The following is a 23,351-nucleotide window of genomic DNA, read 5'->3' as shown; positions in this document are numbered from 1 at the left end:
AAATGTTGTTAATGTACCTGCCCCAACTACCTCCTCTAGTAGCTCATTGCCTATACAGACCACTCCCTGGGTGGAAAAAGTTACCCCTCAGGTTCCTTTCAAATCTTTCCCATCTGAATTTAAATCTGTGCTGTCTAGCTTTTGCTTCCACAGCTCTGGGGAAAAAGGCTATGTGCATCGATCTTATCTGTGCCCTTGATAATTTTATATACCTGCCAGACTTAACAATTTTATATGACCTTATTTTGCCCTATACCTGTGACTGGAACACATCCTTCTAATTATCCAGCCGGGGAACACCCTCTTTGCCTGCGGTTTCTCATACAGAGTCAGAATTTTGTAAGGTTAAATCAGATCTCTTCTCATTCTCCAAAACTCTAGTGAATATAAAATTTATCAACATAATCTGTTCATCCCAGAAATCAGCCAAGTGAACCTTGCTGTGCTCTCATTCTTATTTAGATAAGGAGACCAGAACTACACAGTGAGTATGGATTCACCATGGCCTGGAAAAAGTGGCCATAGGAGTGGAACCTGGTGTGGTCTTCTGTGGTCTTTATTCCATCCACTTCAAGGCTTGTCATGTTGTGTGTGTCTAGGGAAGCTCTTCTGCACACCACTGTTATAACCCATGGTTACTTGAGTTACTGTCACCTTCCTGTCAGCTTAAACTAGTCTGGCCATTCCCCTCTGACCTCTCTCATTAACAAGGCATTTTTGGCCACAGAACTGCTTCTCACTATTTTTTGTTTGTGTTTTTCACACCATTCTCTATAAACACTAGACCTTGCTGTGCATGAAAATCTCAGGAAATCAGCAGTTTCTGAGATACTCAAACTACTCTGTCTGACACCAACAATCATTCCATGGTGAAAATCACTTAGGTTACATTTCTTTCTCCATTCTGATGTTTGGTCTGAACAACGACTGACCTCTTCACCGTGTCTGCATGTTTTTATGTATTCAATTGCTGCCACGCGATTGGCTGATAAGATATTTGCATTAATAAGCACTTTACAGGTGTACCTAATAAAGTGGCCACTGAGTGTAGGTTGGTTGTCTCACCTCCCAACCTAACATCGTTTAAATAGTACATCTCTCTTCAATGATGCACACAAAATGACAGAGGCACTCAGCAGATCAGGCAGCATCTAAAGAGCCTCACCCTGAAATGTCACCTGTTTATTCCTCTTCATAGATGCTGCCCGACCTGATGAGTTCCTCCAGCATTTTATGTGTATTATTCTGGTTTTCCATCATTGACAGAATCTTGAGTTCACTTCTCTTTAATTTCCCTACCAAAGTGAATAATTACATAGTTATCTTTATTAAGCAGCATCTACCATGTGTTTGCCCCATCAAAATATCTGTCTGAGTCACCTTGAAGCCTCTTTGCTTCCTCCCACAATCCCCATCCCTACCTAATTTGATGGCATTGGCAAACTGTGAAGTGTTACATTTGGTACCTTCAGCTAAATCAACCATAGATGTTATCAAAGCATATTACTTATTAATTTTGTGACCCCTGTTTTCAGACTTTCTGCCATCTCTATACAATTCCCTCCCCCCCCCCACACAATACGACACTCTTATGAACCTTTATTTGGGGCAAACAGAACCACCTGAAATCCCAAGTGCAGACTTCTATTGTCCTCACTTATTTATTCTACCTGTTGCATCCTCAAAAAAAGCAAAAAAAAAATGCAGTAGGCTTTCCCTCACCGTACTTTTAAGAGCAGAGAACAATTACTTGATTAATATGTTTTTTCTCACATTGTGTTTTTTCAGTAAACATACTTTCTGACTTCTGTGGAAAGGCACAAACTTTCCAAATGTCAATGTCAACATCGTTTATTATCATACGTACAAGGACATGTCTGCACAAGTGCAATATGGCAACATCACAATCACTGGTGCTTAAGGATGAACTTTATTCGTCACATGTACATCAAAAACATACAGTGAAATGTGTCGCTTGTGTCAAATCGAATCAGTGAAGGTTGTGTAGGGCAGCCTATAAGTATCGTCTGGTGCCAACGTAGTTCATTAACCCTGCTATATTGGCTAATTGAAAAGAGGGAGGAAATTGGAAAACAAATGAACTCCTTGAAGGCAGTGGCAGGAATTGATCCCCAGTCAGTGAATGCTAACATTACACTAACTGCTATGCCACCGTGCCACCCCATTGATAAACTGGTTCATTACCGTCAGGTGTACCACGGTAGCTTGAAAAACTTGTCCTGCGTAACAATTTATTAAATTAATGCATTGAGGTAGTACAATGTAGATCAATAACAGAACGAAGAATAAAGTGTTACAGTCACAGAGAAATTGCAGTGTAGGTAGACAATAAGGTACAAGTTAGATAGAGGTAGATTGTGAGATCAAGAGTCCATTGTGTCATACTGAGGAAGCATTCAATAGTCTCACAACAATGGGATGGGAGTTGTCCTGATGATATGGCTTTCCTGTTTTAGTACCATCTGCCTGTCAGAAGGAGAGAGAATGTAACTACCGTACCTGTCTCCACCACCTCCCCAGCAGCATATTCCAGGCACTTGCTATGTAAAAAGACTTCCCCGGCATAACTCCTTTGAATTTCCCCCCTCACACCTTAAAGCTATGCCCTCTAACCTCTTTGGAGGAAGACATTGACCACCTGACCTCTCATAATGTTATAAGTTTCTATCAGTTTTTTTCCCTCAGCCTCTGACATTCCAGAGAAAACAATCCAAGTTTTTCCAATCTTTTCTTGTGGCTAATACTCTCTAATCCAGGCAACAATCTGGTGAACCTCTTTTGCACCCTCTCTAAATCATAAGACCGTATAGGAGCAGAATTAGGTCATTCAGCCCATCAAGTGTGCTCTGCCATTTCATCATGGCTGGCCTATTTCCCCTCAGCCCTAATCTTCTGCCTTCTCCCCGTATTCCCTCAAGTCCTGACTAATCAAGAATCTATCAGTTTCCGCATTAAATCTAGACAATAACTTGGCTTCCACAGCTGCCTGTGTCAACAAATTCCACAGATTCATCATTCTCTGGCTAAAGAAATTACTCCTCGTCTCCATTCTAAATGGGTGCCCCTCTATTCTGAGGCTGTGCTCTCAGGTACTAGACTCTTTCATCTTAGGAAACATTCTCTCCATATCCACTCTGTTGGGGTCTTTCAATATTCGATAGTTATCAATAAGCTCCCCCCTCATTCTTCTGAATTCCAGAGAGTACTGGCCCATGACCATCAACCAGTCCTCAGATATTCACACTTTCATTCCTGGAATCATTCTTGTGAACATCCTCTGAACCCTCACCAATGTCAGCTCATCCTTTCTTAGATAAGGGGCCCAATACTGCTCACATTACTCCAAATGAGGCCTCACCAGTGCCTTATAAAACCTCAATATTACATCCTTGCTTTATATTCTAGTCTTCTCGAAATGAGTGCTAACATGGCATTTGCCTTCCAGATCCTCCATATCCTTTGTCTAATATAGCAACCAAAACTGCAAACAGTACTCCAAATGCTACATAGCCAAAGTTTTGCAAAGCCGCAAAGATCTCTAGCTTGAATCTCTGGGTCTTAAAGGTGAGGAGGATAAAACATAAATACATCTAGTCTGTACTGAAATATTATTCTCCCTAGACCCACGTGGATCATAGCTCTCTGTACCACTCCCATTCATATACTTATCCAAACTTCTCTTCAATGTTGAAATCAGTTAGGTACAGAGTGAAGTTCCATCTACCCTGTCCCATCACACACTCCCAGGACAGGGACATTTAGATACAGAGTGAAGCTCCCTCTGCACTGTCCCATCACACACTCCCAGGGCAGAGACAGTTAGATACAGAGTGAAGCTCCCTCTACACTGTCTCATAACACATGACAATGTTATGTGCTGATGAAGGGTCTCAGCCTGAAATGTCGACAATTTATTCCACCCTCATAGATGCTGTCTGACCTGCTGAGGTCCTCCAGCATTTTGTGTCTACTACTCCAGTCTATTCAGGGCCTGTACAAACGTTAATGTAGACAACTACAGATGGAACTGTCCTCACCACAGGATCCGGCGTTGAATAGTGGAAGGTGTGTTGACTGTGTATGAAATCAGTGCTGTTCTCTGCTCCTGATTGCTATCCAAATTCCATGTACGGGTCCATTAAAGTCTGGGATGAGATATAGTCACTCTCTGGATGGACAACCAATTAATCAATGTCCACACTGGATGGTTAATTGGATTGAGAGTTATGGGGGTGGTTAGGGAAAGCCTTGAGCAAACATTGGTTCACACTGAGTGAGCAAGAAGGTGATAATAATGGTCATATTATCCTGGTACTGAGGAGAATGAGGGTAAGATATGATAGAGGTATACAAAATGATGATGGACATAGATAAGGTAAATGCAAGCAGGCTTTTCCTCTGAGGTTGGGTGAGACTAGAGCTAAAGGTCATGGGCTAAGGTGAAAGGTGAAATATTTAAGGGGAACAAAAAGGGGAACTTCTTCACTCAGAGGTTGTTGCGAGTGTGGAACGAGCTGTCAGCAGAAGTTGTGGATGCAGGTTCAATTTCAACACTTGGGAGAAGTTTGGATAGGGATATGAATGGGACTGGTATGGAAAGCTGTGGTCCAGGGGTGGACAACAGTTCAGCATGGGATTAGGCAGCTTAAATGGTTCGGCATGAACTAAATGGGTTGAAGGGCCTATTTCCATGCTGTACTTTTCTATGACACTATGATTCTAGATAGGTTGAAGGGTCCTTTTCTGTATTCTAATGCTCTATGATTCTATACTAAAGGAGCTGGTAGATGGGAACATCAAAGTGTAACTGGTCGCACTGCAACAGCTTGGTAGGGGAGTGGTATTCCCAGCTGTCTGTGCTCTGTGTCTAGTTGATCCAAGGTCCTTGAAACATCACCTCAATATAAGAACAAAGCTGGCAGCATTTTGCTCCTGGATTTGGCTTTACTAAGGATAAGGCAGGAGCCATAGAAACAGCACTAGGGTCTGGAGCTGTAACATTTGATGCTCAATCTAATTTGAGTAACTCCTAAACCTTGTCAAAGCTAACAACACTAGCTGCATTTCTGCCATGATTTTAATGGCTCAAGGAGCTCCACATAAATAATTCAATTCAGTCTTACAAAGAAACATAGATAATAGGTGCAGGAGTAGGCCATTCGGCCCTTCAAGCCTGCACCGCCATTTATTATGATCATGGCTGATCATCCAACTCAGAATCCTGTACCAGCCTTCCCTCCATACCCCCTGATCCCTTTAGCCACAAGGGTCATATCAAACTCCCTCTTAAACACAGCCAATGAACTGGCCTTAACTGTTTCCTGTGGCAGAGAATTCCACAGATTCACCACTCTCTGCGTGAAGAAGTCTTTCCTAATCTCAGTCCTAAAAGGCTTCCCCCTTATCATCAGACTGTGACCCCTCGTTCTGGACTTCCCCAACATCGGGAACAATCTTCCTGCATCTAGCCTGTCCAATCCCTTTAGGATTTTATACGTTTCAATCAGATCCCCCCCTCAATCTTCTAAATTCCAACGAGTACAAGCCTAGTTCATCCAGTCTTTCTTCATATGAAAGTCCTGCCATCCCAGGAATCAATCTGGTGAACCTTCTTTGTACTCCCTCAATGGCAAGGATGTCTTTCCTCAGATTAGGGGACCAAAACTGCACACAATACTCCAGGTGTGGTCTCACCAAGGCCTTGTACAACTTCAGTAGTACCTCCCTGCTCCTGTACTCGAATCCTCTCGCTATAAATGCCAGCATACCATTCGCCTTTTTCACCGCCTGCTGTACCTGCATGCCCACTTTCAATGACTGGTGTATAATGACACCCAGGTCTCGTTGCACCTCCCCTTTTCCTAATTGGCCACCATTCAGATAATAATCTGTTTTCCTATTTTTGCCTTCAAAGTGGATAACTTCACATTTATCCACATTAAATTGCATCTGCCATGAATTTGCCCACTCACCCAACCTATCCAAGTCACCCTGCATCCTCTTAGCATCCTCTTCACAGCTAACACTGCCGCCCAGCTTTGTGTCATCCGCAAACTTGGAGATGCTGCATTTAATTCCCTCATCCAAGTCATTAATATATATTGTAAACAACTGGGGTCCCAGCACTGAGCCTTGCGGTACCCCACTAGTCACTGCCTGCCATTCTGAAAAGGTCCCATTTATTCCCACTCTTTGCTTCCTGTCTGCTAACCAATTCTCTATCCACATCAATACCTTACCCCCAATACCGTGTGCTTTAAGTTTGCACACTAATCTCCTGTGTGGGACCTTGTCAAAAGCCTTTTGAAAATCCAAATATACCACATCCACTGGTTCTCCCCTATCCACTCTACTAGTTACATCCTCAAAAAATTCTATGAGATTCGTCAGACATGATTTTCCTTTCACAAATCCATGCTGACTTTGTCCGATCATTTCACCGCTTTCCAAATGTGCTGTTATCACATCTTTGATAACTGATTCCAGCAGTTTCCCCACTACCGACGTTAGGCTAACCGGTCTATAATTCCCCGGTTTCTCTCTCCCTCCTTTTTTAAAAAGAAGGGTTACATTAGCCACTCTCCAATCCTCAGGAACTAGTCCAGAATCTAACGAGTTTTGAAAAATTATCACTAATGCATCCACTATTTCTTGGGCTACTTCCTTAAGCACTCTGGGATGCAGACCATTTGGCCCTGGGGATTTATCTGCCTTTAATCCCTTCAATTTACCTAACACCACTTCCCTACTAACATGTATTTCGCTCAGTTCCTCCATCTCACTGGACCCTCTGTCCCCTACTATTTCTGGAAGATTATTTATGTCCTCCTTAGTGAAGACAGAACCAAAGTAATTATTCAATCGGTCTGCCATGTCCTTGCTCCCCATAATCAATTCACCTGTTTCTGTCTGTAGGGGACCTACATTTGTCTTTACCAGTCTTTTCCTTTTTACATATCTATAAAAGCTTTTACAGTCAGTTTTTATGTTCCCTGCCAGTTTTCTCTCATAATCTTTCTTCCCCTTCCTAATTAAGCCCTTTGTCCTCCTCTGCTGAACTCTGAATTTCTCCCAGTCCTCAGGTGAGCCACTTTTTCTGGCTAATTTGTACGCTTCTTCTTTGAAATTGATACTATCCCTAATTTCTCTTGTCAGCCATGGGTGCACTACATTCCTTGATTTATTCTTTTGCCAAACTGGGATGAACAATTGTTGTAGTTCATCCATGCAATCTTTAAATGCTTGCCATTGCATATCCACCGTCAATCCTTTAAGTGTCATTTGCCAGTCTATCTTAGCTAATTCACGTCTCATACCTTCAAAGTTACCCCTCTTTAAGTTCAGAACCTTTGTTTCTGAATTAACTATGTCACTCTCCATCTTAATGAAGAATTCCACCATATTATGGTCACTCTTACCCAAGGGGCCTCTCACGACAAGATTGCTAATTAACCCTTCCTCATTGCTCAAAACCCAGTCTAGAATAGCCTGCTCTCTAGTTGGTTCCTCGACATGTTGGTTCAAAAAACCAACCCGCATACATTCCAAGAAATCCTCTTCCTCAGCACCTTTACCAATTTGGTTCATCCAATCTACATGTAGATTGAAGTCACCCATTATAACTGCTGTTCCTTTATTGCACACATTTCTAATTTCCTGTTTAATACCATCTCCGACCTCACTACTACTGTTAGGTGGCCTGTACACAACTCCCACCAGCGTTTTCTGCCCCTTAGTGTTATGCAGCTCTACCCATATTGATTCCACATCTTCCCGGCTTATGTCCTTCCTTTCCATTGCGTTAATCTCATCTTTAACCAGCAACGCCACCCCACCTCGTTTTCTTTCATGTCTATCCCTCCTGAATATTGAATATCCCTGAATGTTGAGCTCCCATCCTTGGTCACCCTGGAGCCATGTCTCTGTGATCCGAACTATATCATAATCATTAATAACAATCTGCACTTTCAATTCATCCACCTTGTTACGAATGCTCCTTGCATTGACACACAAAGCCTTCAGGCGCTCTTTTACAACTCTCTTAGCCCTTATACAATTATGTTGAAAAGTGGCCCTTTTTAATGCTTGCCCTGGATTTGTCAGCCTGCCACTTTTACTTTTCTCCTTACTACATTTTGCTTCTCCCCTCACTTTACACCCCTCTGACTCTCTGCACTGGTTCCCATCCCCCTGTTGTGAACTAACCTCCTCTCGCCTAGCCTCTTTAATTTGATTCCCACCCCCCAACCATTCTAGTTTAAAGTCACCTCGGTAGCCCTCGCTAATCTCCCTGCCAGGATATTGGTCCCCCTAGGATTCAAGTGTAACCCGTCCTTTTTGTACAGGTCACGCCTGCGCCAAAAGAGGTCCCAATGATCCAAAAACTTGAATCCCTGCCTCCTGCTCCAATCCTTCAGCCACACATTTATCCTCCACCTCATCGCATTCCTACTCTCACTGTCGCGTTGCACAGGCAGTAATCCCGAGATTACTACCTTTGCAGTCCTTTTTCTCAACTCCCTTCCTAGCTCGCTATATTCTCCTTTCAGGACCTCTTCCCTTTTCCTACCTATGTCATTGGTACCTATATGTACCACGACCTCTGGCTCCTCACCCTCCCACTTCAGGATATCTTGAACACGATCAGAAATATCCCGGACCCTGGCACCAGGGAGGCAAACTACCATCCGGGTCTCTGGACTGCGTCCACAGAATCGCCTATCTGACCCCCTTACTATCTTGTCATAATAAAGGATGTGTGATGGAGGATATCTGCAGGCCAGGCCTCCATCCCACAGTGACGTGGATGTGTGATGAAGGACATCTGTGGATGTTGAGCTGTCTTAGTTCACTGGGTCCCCGGACTGGATACGATGCAACCAAAAACCATGAGGGTCGATGAGTCGGCTAGCCTGGTTGCTGAGACCTGGAGATTAGGGTGTCGTCATCAGCTAGTCCAGGGGTTGATAACCAAAGATTGAAGCCCAAAGATCGACTAGAAATCTGAAAGTCGGAACCTGATGACCAAAGCCTGGAGAACTGAGAATGGAGGCCAGAGGTCTGTCCTGGGGTTCACTGTCCAAAGTTCAAATTCAAAGTAAATTTATTATCAATATATAGTACTATGCATAAGTCTTAGGCATATATATATTACAGCTAGGGTGCCTAAGACTTTTGCACATTACTGCCATAAAAAAAACAAATTTCTTGACATATGTGACTGATGATAACATGGAGCAGAGAGTGAGTTTGTAAATCTGGTGGGAGCAAAGGATGTTGGGAATGGTAAGGGTGGAGCGCTGCAGGAGGGGTGTGGGAAGCTGGCAGAGAAGGAATATAAGGGCGGGGGGGGTGCGTGACACAGGTGCAGATACACCCAGCCCTGAGACACCTGGCAAGGTCATTTGATTCCAAACAATTGGTTTATTGATCATTACAGAATGTCTCTCTGGTGCTTCCCACTCCCTCACCTTTCCCTTCTCCATTTCCCAACCATGATTTCCAAAGCCATCTCAGATTTCTCGAGGAGAGATTAACAAAAGAGAGAAGAGCGAAGTTTGTGATGAGGTGGATTACAGGGAGAGATGGGTGAACCTTGTAAAGAGATTACAGAGAAAGACCAAGGGTTCTAACACTCTGGGAGTATACAACAAATGAGAATGGTTTCAGATTATACACTCAGTGGCCACTTTATTAGGTACACCTATACACCTGCTGGTTAATGAAAATATCCAATCACCCAATCATATGGCAGCAACACAATGCATAAAAGCGTGCAGACATGGTCAAGAGGTTCAGTTGTTATTCAGATCAGAGATTAGATGTTATCTAAGTGACTTTGACCATGGAAATATTGTTGGTGCCAGACAGGGTGATTTGAGGATATCAGAAACTGCTGATCTCCTGGTATTTTCATGCACAACAATCTCTAGTGTTTGCAGAGAATGGTGAGAAAAATGAAAAAAAGCATCCAGCGAGCGGCAGTTTTGTAGGCAAAAATGCCTTGTTAATGAAAGAGGTCAAAGGAGAATGGCCAAACTGGTTCAAACTGACAGGAAGATGAAGGTAACTCAACTAACCACACATTACAACAGTGGTGTGCAGCAGAATATTTCTGAATGCAAAACATGTAAACTATGAAGCGGATGGGCTACAGCTGCAGAAGACCATGGCCAGTTTATTAGGTATAGGAGGTATATACTGTACAGTATATATATATATATATACTATCTTACTGCAGTCTCAGCTTCCATGGTGGCTCACGACCCAGAGCAAATCACCAGAGGAGTAAAGAAAAGGTGGAGGGATAGACAAAAGAGAAGGAAGGAAAATGGTTAATAGATCTCACAATCTGAATACCTGCCACTGTCTTATGCTATTGTCTTTATTGGAAAGCGAGTTTGCCTCTGTAACAACCACCTCATCGCTCGTTAAAAGATGAGACAAGCTCTCAGAAAAAAGAAATTCTTAGCAAGAACAAAAGAGCAGAGAAGATTAATGGGTTGCCAACTCAGTCGTTTGTTCCATATTTTTAAAATATGTATGTCATGTGATTTTTTTTTAAACAAAATTCATTTTGGTGCCTTGAGAGAAATTGGGTGTGAGAAAATATCCTGCCCCCTATCTCCGCAGTCCCTCCTCCTACACAGCCCAGAGAGACAAATTGAACAAATCGAATTACTCAAAAGCTGATAACATTTTCTTTTGTTGGAATTTCGAGCAAATCCGTGTTCGGATTGCAGAGTAAAGATCTAAGTCCTCTCACCAAGAGGGATATTGGGGGGGGGAGTGGGGGAGGACTACAGAGGAGAAGGGAACACGTGTGCAGAATTCAGACTGAGAGAGATATTAGTAATTCTATCAAGTCGTTGCTTGCAGGCAGACTAGACAAATTCATTAGTTACTGTCTGAGCTATCATCTAAGTCTCTGCTGCAGCGAGCACAAGACATTAACATACACCTCCGTCATAAGATCCAATGGTATGATTTTTCACAGCTATTTTCCTTTACCCTGATATTACCCCCAGCAACAAACACCACACCACCAGCTCTTTGTCTATTTAGCTATCGCTGCAGCTCTCTCAGTCTCTCCTGCTTGTGTGGGCTGTGTCAGGGTTTTTTTTAATATTTGATCCGTAGCCAGCCAATGCTTTGATTGCACAGTTTCTAGTTTTAAAGGGACATGATGCACTCAGTAGCCACTTTATTAGGTACACCTGTACACCTGTTCGTTAATGCAAGTACCCAATCAATCATGTAACTGCAACTTAATGCCTAAAAGTAGGCAAACACGGTCTAGAGGTTCAGTTGTTGTTTAGACCAAACATCAAACGGCAAAGAAATGTGATCTAAGTGACTTTGACCATGGAATGCTTGTTGGTGCCAGCTAGGGTAGTTTGAATATCTCAGAAACTGCTGATCTCCTGGGATTTTCATGTACAACGGAGTCTAGACTTTACAGAGAATGTTGCAAAAAGCAGGAAAAAATCCAATGACCGGCGGTTCTGTGGGTGAAAACGCCTTGTTTATGAGAGAGGTCAGAGGAGAATGGCCAGACTGGTACAACCTGACAGGAAGGTGACAGTAACTTAAATAGCCACGCGTTACAACAGTGATGTGCAGAAGAGCATCTCTGAACGCACAACACGTTGAACCTTGAAGTGGATGGGCTACAGCAGCAGAAGACCATGAACATACACTCAGTGGTCACTTTATTAGGTACAGAAGATAACTAGTAAAGTGGCTGCAGAGTGTAAACTTGGCTCCTGTCTGGAGAGGGCAGTCATGTTATCGCACTGGCACCTTGTACAGGTGTTTGATGTTTACCCCTGCTCTGTCAGAGATTGGATACAGGCTCAGCCAAACAATTCCTCAAACTTGCTTCACTATTCAATAAAATTATGCCTGATCTGAAATTGGGCTCAATTATACCTCCTGTACCGAATAATGTCAGATCAGGGAACATCTATGGAAGGAAATGGACAGTCAATATTTCAGGTTGAGGCTTTTCATCAGGATTGGAAAGAAAGATAGAAGATAGGGAGTATAAAAAAGTGGGAGGGAAGGGGTGGAGCAGGAGTTGGCAAGTGATAGGTAAAAGCAACACTTTCGGTACACTGTGTGAACTCAGCAGGTTGGGCAGCATCAGTCAGAAACTATGAGTCGACGTTTCGGGCCAGAACCCTTCATCAGGACTGAAGAATGAGTTTGATGATTGAGACAATGGTTTGATGCTTTTTGGTGGGGTCCTGTTCCAGTGGTAAGGAAGAGGAGGTGTCAGAGAGCTGACGTTTTGCCTCAGTAAGGTAGAGGTCCGTCCGCCAGACTACTATGGCACCACCTTTGTCAGCAGGTTTAAAATTAATCTGTCTTTCAAATTACTGGTCTATCAACTGACGCTACAAGCATTCTTCAAATCCTTCCCCATCTTTCATTCTTCAGTCCTGACGAAGGGTTCCGGCCCGAAACGTCGACTCATCGTTTCTGACTGATGCTGCCCAACCTGCTGAGTTCATCCAGCGTACTGAGAGTGTTGCTTTGATCTTTTACAGCATCTGCAGATTATTTTGTGTTTACAAGTGATAGGTAAATCCAGGTGAATGAAGAGTGATAGGCAGATGAATGGGGAGGCTGTGATAGGTTAAAATGACAATAAGCTGAAGAAGTTGGAATTTGATTGGAGGAGGAGGTGGACCATGGAATAAAGGGAAGGGGTGAGAAATGGGTCCAGTGGGAGGAAAGTGTAAATGCTGAGCAGATCAAGAGGGCAGGGCTGGGGAAAGAGATGGGCATTGGGCCAGAGGTATCTTAACCTTTTTCACCCAGAGAGGGGTGAGTCCCTGAATGCATTGCCAGAGAAGGTAGTTGAAGTTGGCTTACTGACATCTTTTACAAAGTGTCTAAATGAGCCTTTTGAACTCCTAAGGCAAGGAGGCTTTACATGCCTTATTCATGTCCCTTATAGAGTGAGGGAAATATCAGAGATAACAACATCAAAGGGTTAGAGTCAACCATTTAAGAAGGTTTCACCAAAGATATTGTGTTTATATCTGTATCTGATTGCTGGTGAGAAAGGGGGAGGGAGAAAGGGATGGAAGAAAGGAAATGAGGCAAGGAAGATGAAGAGTGCAATAGAAAGATGTGGAGGAATCTTCCACCACCTAAGGTGGTCAGGAGAAATGGTAACACATTTACCATCATAGTACTAATCAACAGATGGGAGAAAAGAGGCTGATAGCAATGAAAAGGAGGGAATGGAAGACAAAGGAATTGATGAAAGAGGGGATGTAGATCAAGAGAAAGGAGAGTGGGGGAGAGCAGAATGGAAGGGCAGGGGTGCTGCAGGAATTTGGACCTTCCAGGTAACTTATGGGGAAGTAGAAAGAGAGTACGGCAATAATCTTGCCCACAATGTCAGCAATCGAAAGTGTAATCAATGGTTTCTGTCCTTAAGCTGTACACACGCTCCTATCTGCATCAACACTGCTGAGCTGAGAGGATTGAGAGCTTCAGGTTCTCAAGGGTGAACATTACCAAGAGCCTGTCCTGGTTCAATAATGTCAATGCCACAGCCAATGAAGCTCTCCAGCACCTGTACTTCCTCAGGAGGCTAAAGAAATTCAGCATGCCCCCATCACACTCACCAATTTTTATCAATGCACCATGGAAAGCATTCTGTCTGAGTGCCTAATGGCCTGGTATGGCAAAGTCTCTGCACATGACCACAAGAAGCTGCAGAGAGTTGTGAACAGAGCTCATCACATCACAGAAGCCAGCCTCCCCTCGATGAACTCTGTTTATACTTCTTGTAAAGCAGTAAGCAACCAACATAATCAAAGACCCCCACCACTCTGGACATTCTCACTTCTCCCCTCTCCCATAGGGCAGGAGATACAAAAGCCTGAAAGCACGTAACACCAGGCTCAAGGACAGCTTCTATCCCACTGCTATAAGGTTATTGAATGCTTCCCATGAATGATAAGATGGCCTCATGCCCTCACAATCTACCATTGTGATCCTGCACCTTATTGTCTACCTGCAGTGCACTTCCCCTATAAATGTTACACTTTATTCTCCATTTTGTTATTGTTTTAACTTGTCTGCCTCAATGCCCTGTGTTATGATTTGATTCCCATCACCCAAGACATGTCCTCTTTCCATTGCTCCATCGAGGAGGAGGTACAGGAGCCTAAAAACACGTTCTTAACACTTTAGGAACAGATTCTTCCCCTCTGCCATCAGATTGCTGAATGGACAATGAACCCATATATATTTTGCTCTCTTTTTGCAATACTTAATTTTACTTTATATGCATATTTCTTATTAAAATGCATAGTTTTTTATTATATATTGGAATGTACTACTGCTGTAAAACAACAAATTTTTCAACATATGCCAATGATTTTAAACCTGGTTCTAATTCTGATCTGTGTGAACAGTATGCAAGACAAGCTTTTCACTGTACCTGTGACAATAATAAACCAATTCCAATTCCACTTCAGGGGAATGTTTTTGTGCTTTGAGTTGATAAGTTCAGTTACCAAGCTCGAATGGAATGTTAACAGGGACTGTTTTGTTTAAAAGTGCACTCGCTCGCATTATCGAGGCATTTTTTTAATTGGGTGAAAGTTTGCACAGTTTTCTCACTGACCGATCAGAGTTGTGTGGCACCTCGACAAAGTTTATATTGTGAAAGTACAAGATCTGGGCCCCGGTTCCTTTTGTGTTCATTCCCAGCATCGCACAGGTGCTGACCTGGAGTGGAAGAGAGTCCACAGGTTTTTTAACCAATGAGTCATCACAGCTGGAATTAAAAACATAGAACAGTATGCTGTGCTGACCTTTTAACCTTTGTGGCACCAGGCTAGTGTAGCGTTTTGTGCAACGCTATTACAGCTCAGGGTGTTGGAGTTCGGAGTTCAATTCCAGGGCCATTTGTAAGGAGTTTGTACATTCTCCCTTGACCGCATGAGCTTCCTCTGGATGCTGTGATTGCTTCCCAGTGTTCAAAGGTGTACTGGTTCATAAGTTAATTGGTCATTCTAAATTGTCCTGTGATTAGGCTAGGGTTGCTGGGTGGCACAGCTTGATGGGCCGAAGGGCCTGTATCTCTAAATGAAATAAATAGATTAACTTACTCTAAGATCAATCTACCCTTCCCTCCTACACATCTCTCCAGAGATTAAGGGAGCTAGGGCTTTACTCTTTGGAGAGAAGGAGGATGAGAGGAGACATGATAGAGGTGTACAAGATAATAAGAGGAATAGATAGAGTGGATAGCCAGCACCTCTTCCCCAGGGCACCACTGCTCAATACAAGAGGACATGGCTTTAAGGTAAGGGGTGGGAAGTTCAAGGGGGATATTAGAGGAAGGTTTTTTACTCAGAGAGTGGTTGGTGCGTGGAATGCACTGCCTGAGTCAGCGGTGGAGGCAGATACACTAGTGAAGTTTAAGAGACTACTAGACAGGTATATGGAGGAATTTAAGGTGGGGGCTTATACGGGAGGCAGGGTTTGAGGGTCGGCACAACATTGTGGGCGGAAGGGCCTGTACTGTGCTGTACTATTCTATGTTCTATGTAGTCTATCATCCGTGTGCCTATCGAAGAGTTTCTTAAATGCCTGTAATGTATCTGCCCCTACCACCACCTTTGGCAGGGTATTTCTTGCAACCACTACTCTCTGGGTAAAGAATTTACCTCTGATATCCCCCCTATGCATTCCTACAATCACCTTAAAATTATTCCCCATTGTATTAGCCATTTCCACTCTGGGAAAAGTCTATACCTCTTATCATCTTGTACACCTCTTTCAAGTTACATCTCACCCTCCATCGCTCCAAACGAAAAAGCCCTGGGTCACACAACCCGCCTTTAAAAGACGAGCCCTCTAGTTCACGCAGCATTCTGGTAAATCTCCTCTGCTCCCTCTTTAAGGTTTCCACATCCTTCCTATAATCAGGCAACCAGAACTGAACAGAATACTCCGTGTGGTCTGACCAGGGTTTTATAGAGCTGCAACACTACCTCGTGGCTCTTGATCTCAGCCCTCTTTGTTCTGTGTTCTGCCTAAATATGGTATCATTAATAACGCCGTTACTCTCGACTCTGCTGTAAATGTTTATGGGTTCGAATCCCAAACCAGAGGTTTAAGTACATGATCTCTGTTGGCAATTCCAGTGAAGTACTGTGGGAGTGCTGCTCTGTATGGGGTGCTGACTCTAACTTCTAAACAGAGGTGGTGTGAAAGATCAGTATAGCTACTTCCATGGGAAAATGCAGAGGGAACTTCACTCGGTATCTAACAGTCCCTGCCCCGAGAGAGTGTCGTGGGACAGTGCAGAGGGAGCTTCACTCTGTATCTGACCTGGTAGTGACTGATGGGACAGTGTGGACTGAGCCTTTGATGCCCATACTAATCAAGAACCTATCAACCTCCGCTTTACATATACCCAAAGACATGGGTGTCTGTGGCAATAAATTTCACAGATTCACCACCCTCTAGAGGAAATCCCTTTTCATTTCTGTTTGTGTTGTATTCTGAGGCTGCGCCCTCTGGTCCAAGATCCCTATATTGGAACCATCTTCTCCACGTCCACTCTTTCTTGGTCTTTCAGTATTTTGGTAGGTTTCAATGAGATTGAGATCTTCGCTCATTCTTCTAGACTTCAGCAAGTAGAGGCCCAGAGCCATCAAACACTCCTCATACATTAACCCTTTCACTCCTAGTATCATTCTCGTAAACGTCCTCAGGACCCTGTCCAATGCCAGCACATCCTTTCTACCTTGTTATGATCTTGCACTTCATCGTTTACCTGCACTGCACTTTCTCTTTGGCTGTTACACTTTACTCTGCATAGTTACTGTCTTAACTTGTTTTACCTCAATATGGTATGCAACAATAGGATCTGTATGCAAAACAAGCATTTCACTGTATCTCACTACATGTAACAATAACAAACCAATACCAATGCCCACCCACTAATTCAAGAGATCAGTGGTTCAGTTTCATTGTGTGGTGTTGATGGAGGCTTCTTAGTACCTGTGTCCATGGTTGTTAAATAATTGCAGACACAGTAGAGATGCAGACTGTCACCTGAGGATTATTAGTGTCTACCAAATAAATCACAGTGCTGACACGCCAGCTGCAACAGCCCAGCTGAATGAAAATCAATTTCTTTTACCATTTCCATAAAATGCTGAATTTAGGTTTGTCTTTTGTTTTGCAGTGGGTAAGCCCTCTGTCTCCTTCCTGCATTCGTCCTCACAGTAAGGTAGTGCAGAATGTAATAAATCACCCAGTTAACAAGAGCCTTGAGACATAGCTTCTTTTAAAAAAAAAATCCAATTTTCTTTTCACTTTACTCCGGTGCCAAGCAGGCTTTTGCAGTGTTACCATGGTAACTGGCCTTCACTGGCCAGGTGCCTGATTACCGGATTGGTCCAGTTGGAAATTGCCCCACAGTCTGTCTCTGTGTCTGTGTATCGTACACTGACATGTCTGTGTAACATACACCCTGGACATTTTCTTTTCTCACACCTCTCATCAGGCAGAGGGTAAAAGAGCTTGAAGGCACATACCAATGGCTCACAGACAGCTTCTATCCCGCTGTGATAAGGCTATTAAACAAACCTCTGGATGGTCTCTCGACCTCATAACAGAATATAGAACATAGAACAGTACAGGCCTTTCGGCCCATGATGTTGTGTTGATGTTTTAACCTACTCCAAGATCAATCTGACTCTGCCCTCCCTCATGGCTGTCTATTTTTCTATCATCCATCTGCCTATCTAAGAGTCTTTCAAATGCCCCTAATGTATCTGCCTCTACCACCACTCCTGGCAGTGTGTTCCATGCACCCCACCACTCTGTGTAAAAAAAGTTATCTCAGATTTACTCCCTATACTTTCCTCCAATCACCTTAAAATTTTGTCTTTTCACATTAAACACACACACACAAAATGCTGGGGGAACTCAGCAGACCAGGTAGCATCAATGGAACAAAGTACAGCTGACATTTTGGGCTGAGACCCAGCGTCTCAGCCTGAAACATCGACTGTACTTTTTTTCCGTAGATGCTGCCTGGCCTGCGGAGTTCCCCCAGCATTTTGTACATGTTTCCTGGATTTCCAGCATCTGCAGATTTTCTCTTGTTTGTCTTCTCACATCAGCTGTTACAGCCCTGGGTAGAAAGCACTGGCAGCCCACTTTATCAATAGCAACACAGACAAAATGGTGGTGTACCTCAGCAGGTCAGGCAGCCTCTATGGAAGTGAATAAACAGTCGATGTTTTGATTTAAGAGACTTCTTCAGGACTGGACGGAATGGGGAAGACGCCAGAATAAAAAGCCGGGGAGAAGGGAAGGAGGCTGGCTAGAAAGTGATAGATGAAGCCAGGTGGGTAGGAAGTGTCTTGGGCTGGAGAGGAAAGTGGACCATAGGAGGAGGGAACCCAGGGAGTGGTGATAGACATGAGAAGAGGTAAGAGGCCACAGTGGGAAATAGAGGAAGTAAGTACAGAAGCCTGAGTGATTCGGGAACAGCTTCTTCCACTCTGCCATCCGGTTTCTGGATGGGCATTGAACCCGTGAACACTACCTCACTATTTTTTTTTATTTCTGTTTTTGCACTGCTTACTTTAACTTAACTATTTAATATACATATCTATGCTGACTGTAATTCAGTTTTTTCCCGTATTTATTACGTGTTGCATTGTACTGCTGCCGCAGAGTTAACAAATTTCACGACACATCCTGGTGGTATTAAACCTGAGTCTGATTCTGAAGAGGGGAGGATGGGGGAATTTGTTTTAACTGGAAGGAGAAATTGATATTCATGCCGTTAGGTTGGATCTTTAAAAACAAGAGAGCAGTCAATCCAACGTGAGTACTTAGGATCCTCGGTTATTCCCAGGTACCTCTATCAAGTCACTATCACCCTCCTTCGCTCCAAGAACCTACCTCCTTATTGCCTGCCTGCTCTGCATTTTCCCTGTAACTGAAATACTTTATACAACAATCTTGTTACTTTCCTTTGTGTGACCTCGATATGCTGATGCGATGAAATGCTCTGTATGGATGGCATACAAAACAACGATTTTCACTGTACCTCAGTACACGTGTCAGTGAAAAACCAGATTACAAAATTTACATCAGACACAGCATTGGGCTTGTATCTGGCAAGGTGCATTGCGGGAGTTCTCAATATTAATGAACTGTGTTTTTCTTTCCAGGGTCAGCTCCAGGCTCGTTGAATGCCATGTGTATCTGTAAAAGGAAAGTCCTACCGCTCGCCTGAAGGAAGAGGACTGCTGCTAGGTCAGACTACACAGCGAGAGACCAGACAGTGGCAGCTGTGGGAGATTTGCATTGGTTTGTTTTCCAAACTTTTCCCTCCTACCCCTCAATCTGCAGAAGGCAATGACCTAGAGTTCTTGAAGGGCCGTGCATACAGGGAGGGTAGTCTGTTGTGTTCCCTCAATCAGTCCCACTCCCACTAGGAGACCTACACATGTAAAATGCTAGAGGAACTCTGCAGGTCAGGCAGCATGGAAAGGAATCTCAGGTTTTTCATTTTAAATATAAAGATGAAGATTAGCGTTATTTGTCACATTCACATTGAAATATCAGAACACACAGTGAAATACATCATTTTTGTGTCAACAACCAATTTACAAACCTACAAGTGGTGCCAACCTAGCACGCCAACAAATCCCTAACCTTAACCCATAGGAATGTAAATGTGGAAGGGAACTGGAACATCCGGAGGAAACCCATGGAGTAACAGTGAAAACTCCTTACAGACAGTGGTCGGATCTTACAGCCGACACTGTCAAGGTCTGGAAAAGAAGGGGGAAGGAGCCAGAAAAAGACGGCGGGAAGGGGAAGAAGTGCAAGCTGGCAGATGATAGATGAGACCAGATGAGAGGGAAGGTGGGTGGGGTGTGCAGTAGGAAGCTGGGAGTTGATGGGTGGAAGAGGTGAAGGGCTGAAGAAGGAATCCGATAGAAGAGGAGAGTGGACCATGGGGGGAGGGGCATGAGAGGGAGGGAAGGGGAAGAGAAGGAGTAAGAGGGGAAGCTAGAATGGGGAATGGCAAAAGAGAGAATTGGGGGAGACCCCAGGGATACTGATGGTGAGAATTCAGCAATGATTTCTCTTGATGGAGATGTTTATTTCCCAACATTAGAATATAGAACATAGAACAGTGTAGTAGATGAACAGGCCCCTCAGCCCATAACGTTGTGTTCCCTGTATATTCAACTGCCTCCTAATTACCACCTATTATATTTCTAATGTTGTACATACAAATCAGTTCATTACACTGTGCATTGGGGTGGTACAAGGTAAAACAATAACTGATACAGAAAAAAATGCAGTGTACACAGACAATAGTTGCAAGATTATATTGAGGAACATTGTGAGGTCAAGAGTCCATCTTATTGTCACTTTGGAGACATGGTGTTGCCAGAAGGGGTTTGCTAATTATGCATTTAATTACTGCTTCAATTAGTTCAGCAATGCCCAGGAATGGAAAAGTTTACAGAAAGTGGTGGATACGGCCCAGTCCATCACAGGCAAAGCCCTTCCCATCAGTCAGCACATCACCGCGGAGTGCTGCCACGAGAAAACAGCATCCATCATCAAGGAGCCCCACCATCCAGGCCATGCTCTCTTCTCACTGCTGCTATTAGGAAGTACAGGAGCCTTAGATCCCACGCCACCAGGTTATTACTCCTCAACCATCAGGCTCCTGAACTGGCGTGGATAACTTCACTCAACTCTGAACTGATTCCACAACCTACAGACTCACTTTCAAAGACTCTGCAACTCCTGTTCTTAGTAGTATTTATTTATTTGTCTATCTAGCCATTACTTATTTGTTTATTTGTTTATTATTTATTTACTTATTTATTTTATTTTTTTTTGTATTTGCGCAGTTTGTCTTCTTTGTATTGTTTGTTAGACTTTGTGTATAGTTTTTCATTGATTCTATTGTATATCTCTATTTTACTTTGAATGCCCGCAAGAAAATGAATCTCAGGGTGGCATATGCGTACTTAAATAATAAATTTACTTTGAACAACATTGTGGGTTGAAGGACCTCGTCCTGTGCTGTCCTGTTCTATGTCCGAGTCCTGTAGCCTTTGTTTTTCCCAACAATCTCAATCATTTCTTGATATCATGTGAACTGAGGGCTAAATGGCCTACTGTATCTGTTCATGTTCTAACACAGATCTTTAGAGTTTCACACATTTCGACACCGTCAGGTTTTCACAGCCACAACCAGAATCGTAATCAGAACAAGGTTTAAGGTCACTGACATCTGTTGTGAAATGTATGGTTTGGTGGCAGCAGTACAGTGCAATACATAAAAACAAAAATATAAATTACAATAAGAAATAAAAATTAAATTAAGTAAATAGTCCAAGTAGAGAGCGTAAGTAGTGAGGTACTGTTCATAGCCTGGTCCATTGTCCATTCAGAAATCTGATGGCGGGGAGAAGTTCCTGAGTGTGCATCTTCGGGCTCCTGTACCTCCTTCCTGATGTAGCAATGAGTACAGGATAATGAGAATCCGTAAAGATGGATGCTGTCTTTCTGAGGCATCGACTTTTGAAGTTGCTGGGTAGGGAAGTGTGCGTGATGGAGCTGGCTGAGTTCACAACTTTCTGCAGCCCTTTCCGATCCTTTGCAGTGACCCCCCCCCTCCCTCCCATACCAGATGGTGATGCAACCAGTTAGAATGCTCTCCACAATACACCTGTAGAAATTTGCAAGAGTCTGTGGTGACAAACCAAATCTCCTCAAACTCCTAATGAAATACAGTTGTTTGTGTGCCTCCTTCCTATTTTCCAAGCAGGTGAGGGTTAATCCATTGAGTTTTCATTGTGAATGATCTCATCCTTCTCTGTTTCCCCTTTTCATCCTTTTGCTCATGGTTTGATCATTTTTTTCTTGTTCCAACATTCTTTCTCTAACTAATGTATTTTTTATTATTATTACCAAATAAATTTTATCTGATGACAATATATCCTTGTGTCTCTGTTGATGAGTGGATAATACTCACTTCTTCAGGTGTGACCAACTGGGAACAGCCATAAGATTGACTGTGTCTTCACATGATTATTGCTTCCTAACCATGGTATCTACCTGTGTTGCCACTTTTAGTCTTTGCCAAAGGCAAATCCTGTCAGACAAATGCGACTGAATTCTATGAAGAGATAACAATTTGTATTGATAAGGGCAGGGTAGTAGATGTGATCTACATACACACAGTGGCCTCCTGCGCCTAATAATCTGGCCACTGGATGTATGTTCGTCGTCTTCTGCTGCTGTAGCGCATCCGCTTCAAGGTTTGAAGTGTTGTGCATTCAGAGATGCTCTCCTGCACAGTACTGTTGTAACGGGTAGTTATTTGAGTTACAGTCGCCTTCCTGTCAGCTTGACCTCTGATCTCTCTCAAAAACAAGGAGCTTTTGGCTATATAATTGCCACTCATTGGATTTTTTTTTTAATTTTTGCACCATTCTCTGTAAATTCTAGAGACTGTTGTGCATGAAAATCCCAGGAGATCAGCAGCTTCTGAGATACTCAAACTACCCTGTCTGGCACCAACAATCATTCCACAGTCAAAGTCACTTAGATCACATTTCTCCCTTATTCTGCTGTTTTGTCAGAACAATAACTTTACCTCTTGAGCATATCTGCATGGTTTTATGCATTCAGTTGCTGCCACATGATTTGCTAATTAGATATTTGCATTAACGAGCAGGGGTACAGGTGTACCTAATAAAATGTCACTGAGTGTAGGTTTTAGTAAATTCATTAATAAGGTCTTCTATGGGAATCTGATTCAAAAGCTTAGGCCCCATGGAATCATTGGAACCCACAAACTAGATCCAAAATTGGCTTGGCATGGGAGACAGATAGAGGGTTGCTTTTGTGACTGGATACCTATGACACAAGGAATGGTGCCAGGGCCATAGGGCCATGAGTGTCTTTGATGTGGATGAGGATGTGGGAGTAAGTTCACTGATGACAAGAAGACTGTTGTTCATAGTGTGGAAGGTAGACTTGGGTTGCAGAGGGATAATAATATGTTGGTGAACTGGGCTGAAAAATGGCAAATGCAGTTTAATCCAGATAATTGTGAGGTGATGCATTTTTGAGGCAAGGACATATTCCCTGAATGATAGAGTCTTAGCATTGAGGAACAGAGATTTGGATTCAGATTTATTTATCACATGTATATCAAAACATATAATTAAATGAGTTGTTTGCATTTTGAACCAGTAAACGCAAGAATGTGATGGGGGCAGCCCGCAAGT

The 23,351-nt window shown here is 43.2% G+C and overlaps 1 long non-coding RNA gene across 13 annotated transcripts in view; it reads left to right on the top strand.

The window, feature by feature from the left end:
• Window positions 1-22,151, top strand: part of LOC134347806 (uncharacterized) — a 293,384-nt gene extending 271,233 nt beyond the window's left edge. For 3 of the 13 annotated variants that reach the window (XR_010018264.1, XR_010018265.1, XR_010018262.1), the window contains exon 8: window positions 19,254-22,150. This is a non-coding gene — a long non-coding RNA (uncharacterized LOC134347806). Of the gene's footprint in view, window positions 1-19,253 lie in introns of all 13 variants that reach the window. The other 10 variants (XR_010018259.1, XR_010018270.1, XR_010018258.1 and 7 more) reach the window with 6 other exon arrangements.
• Window positions 22,152-23,351: the final 1,200 nt, after the last annotated feature.

This window comes from Mobula hypostoma, chromosome 6 (assembly GCF_963921235.1).
Source record: "Mobula hypostoma chromosome 6, sMobHyp1.1, whole genome shotgun sequence".
Classification (NCBI taxonomy): Eukaryota; Metazoa; Chordata; class Chondrichthyes; order Myliobatiformes; family Myliobatidae; genus Mobula; species Mobula hypostoma.
The sequence above is the reverse complement of the archived record's forward strand: the minus strand, read 5'-3'. Positions and strand labels throughout refer to the sequence as shown.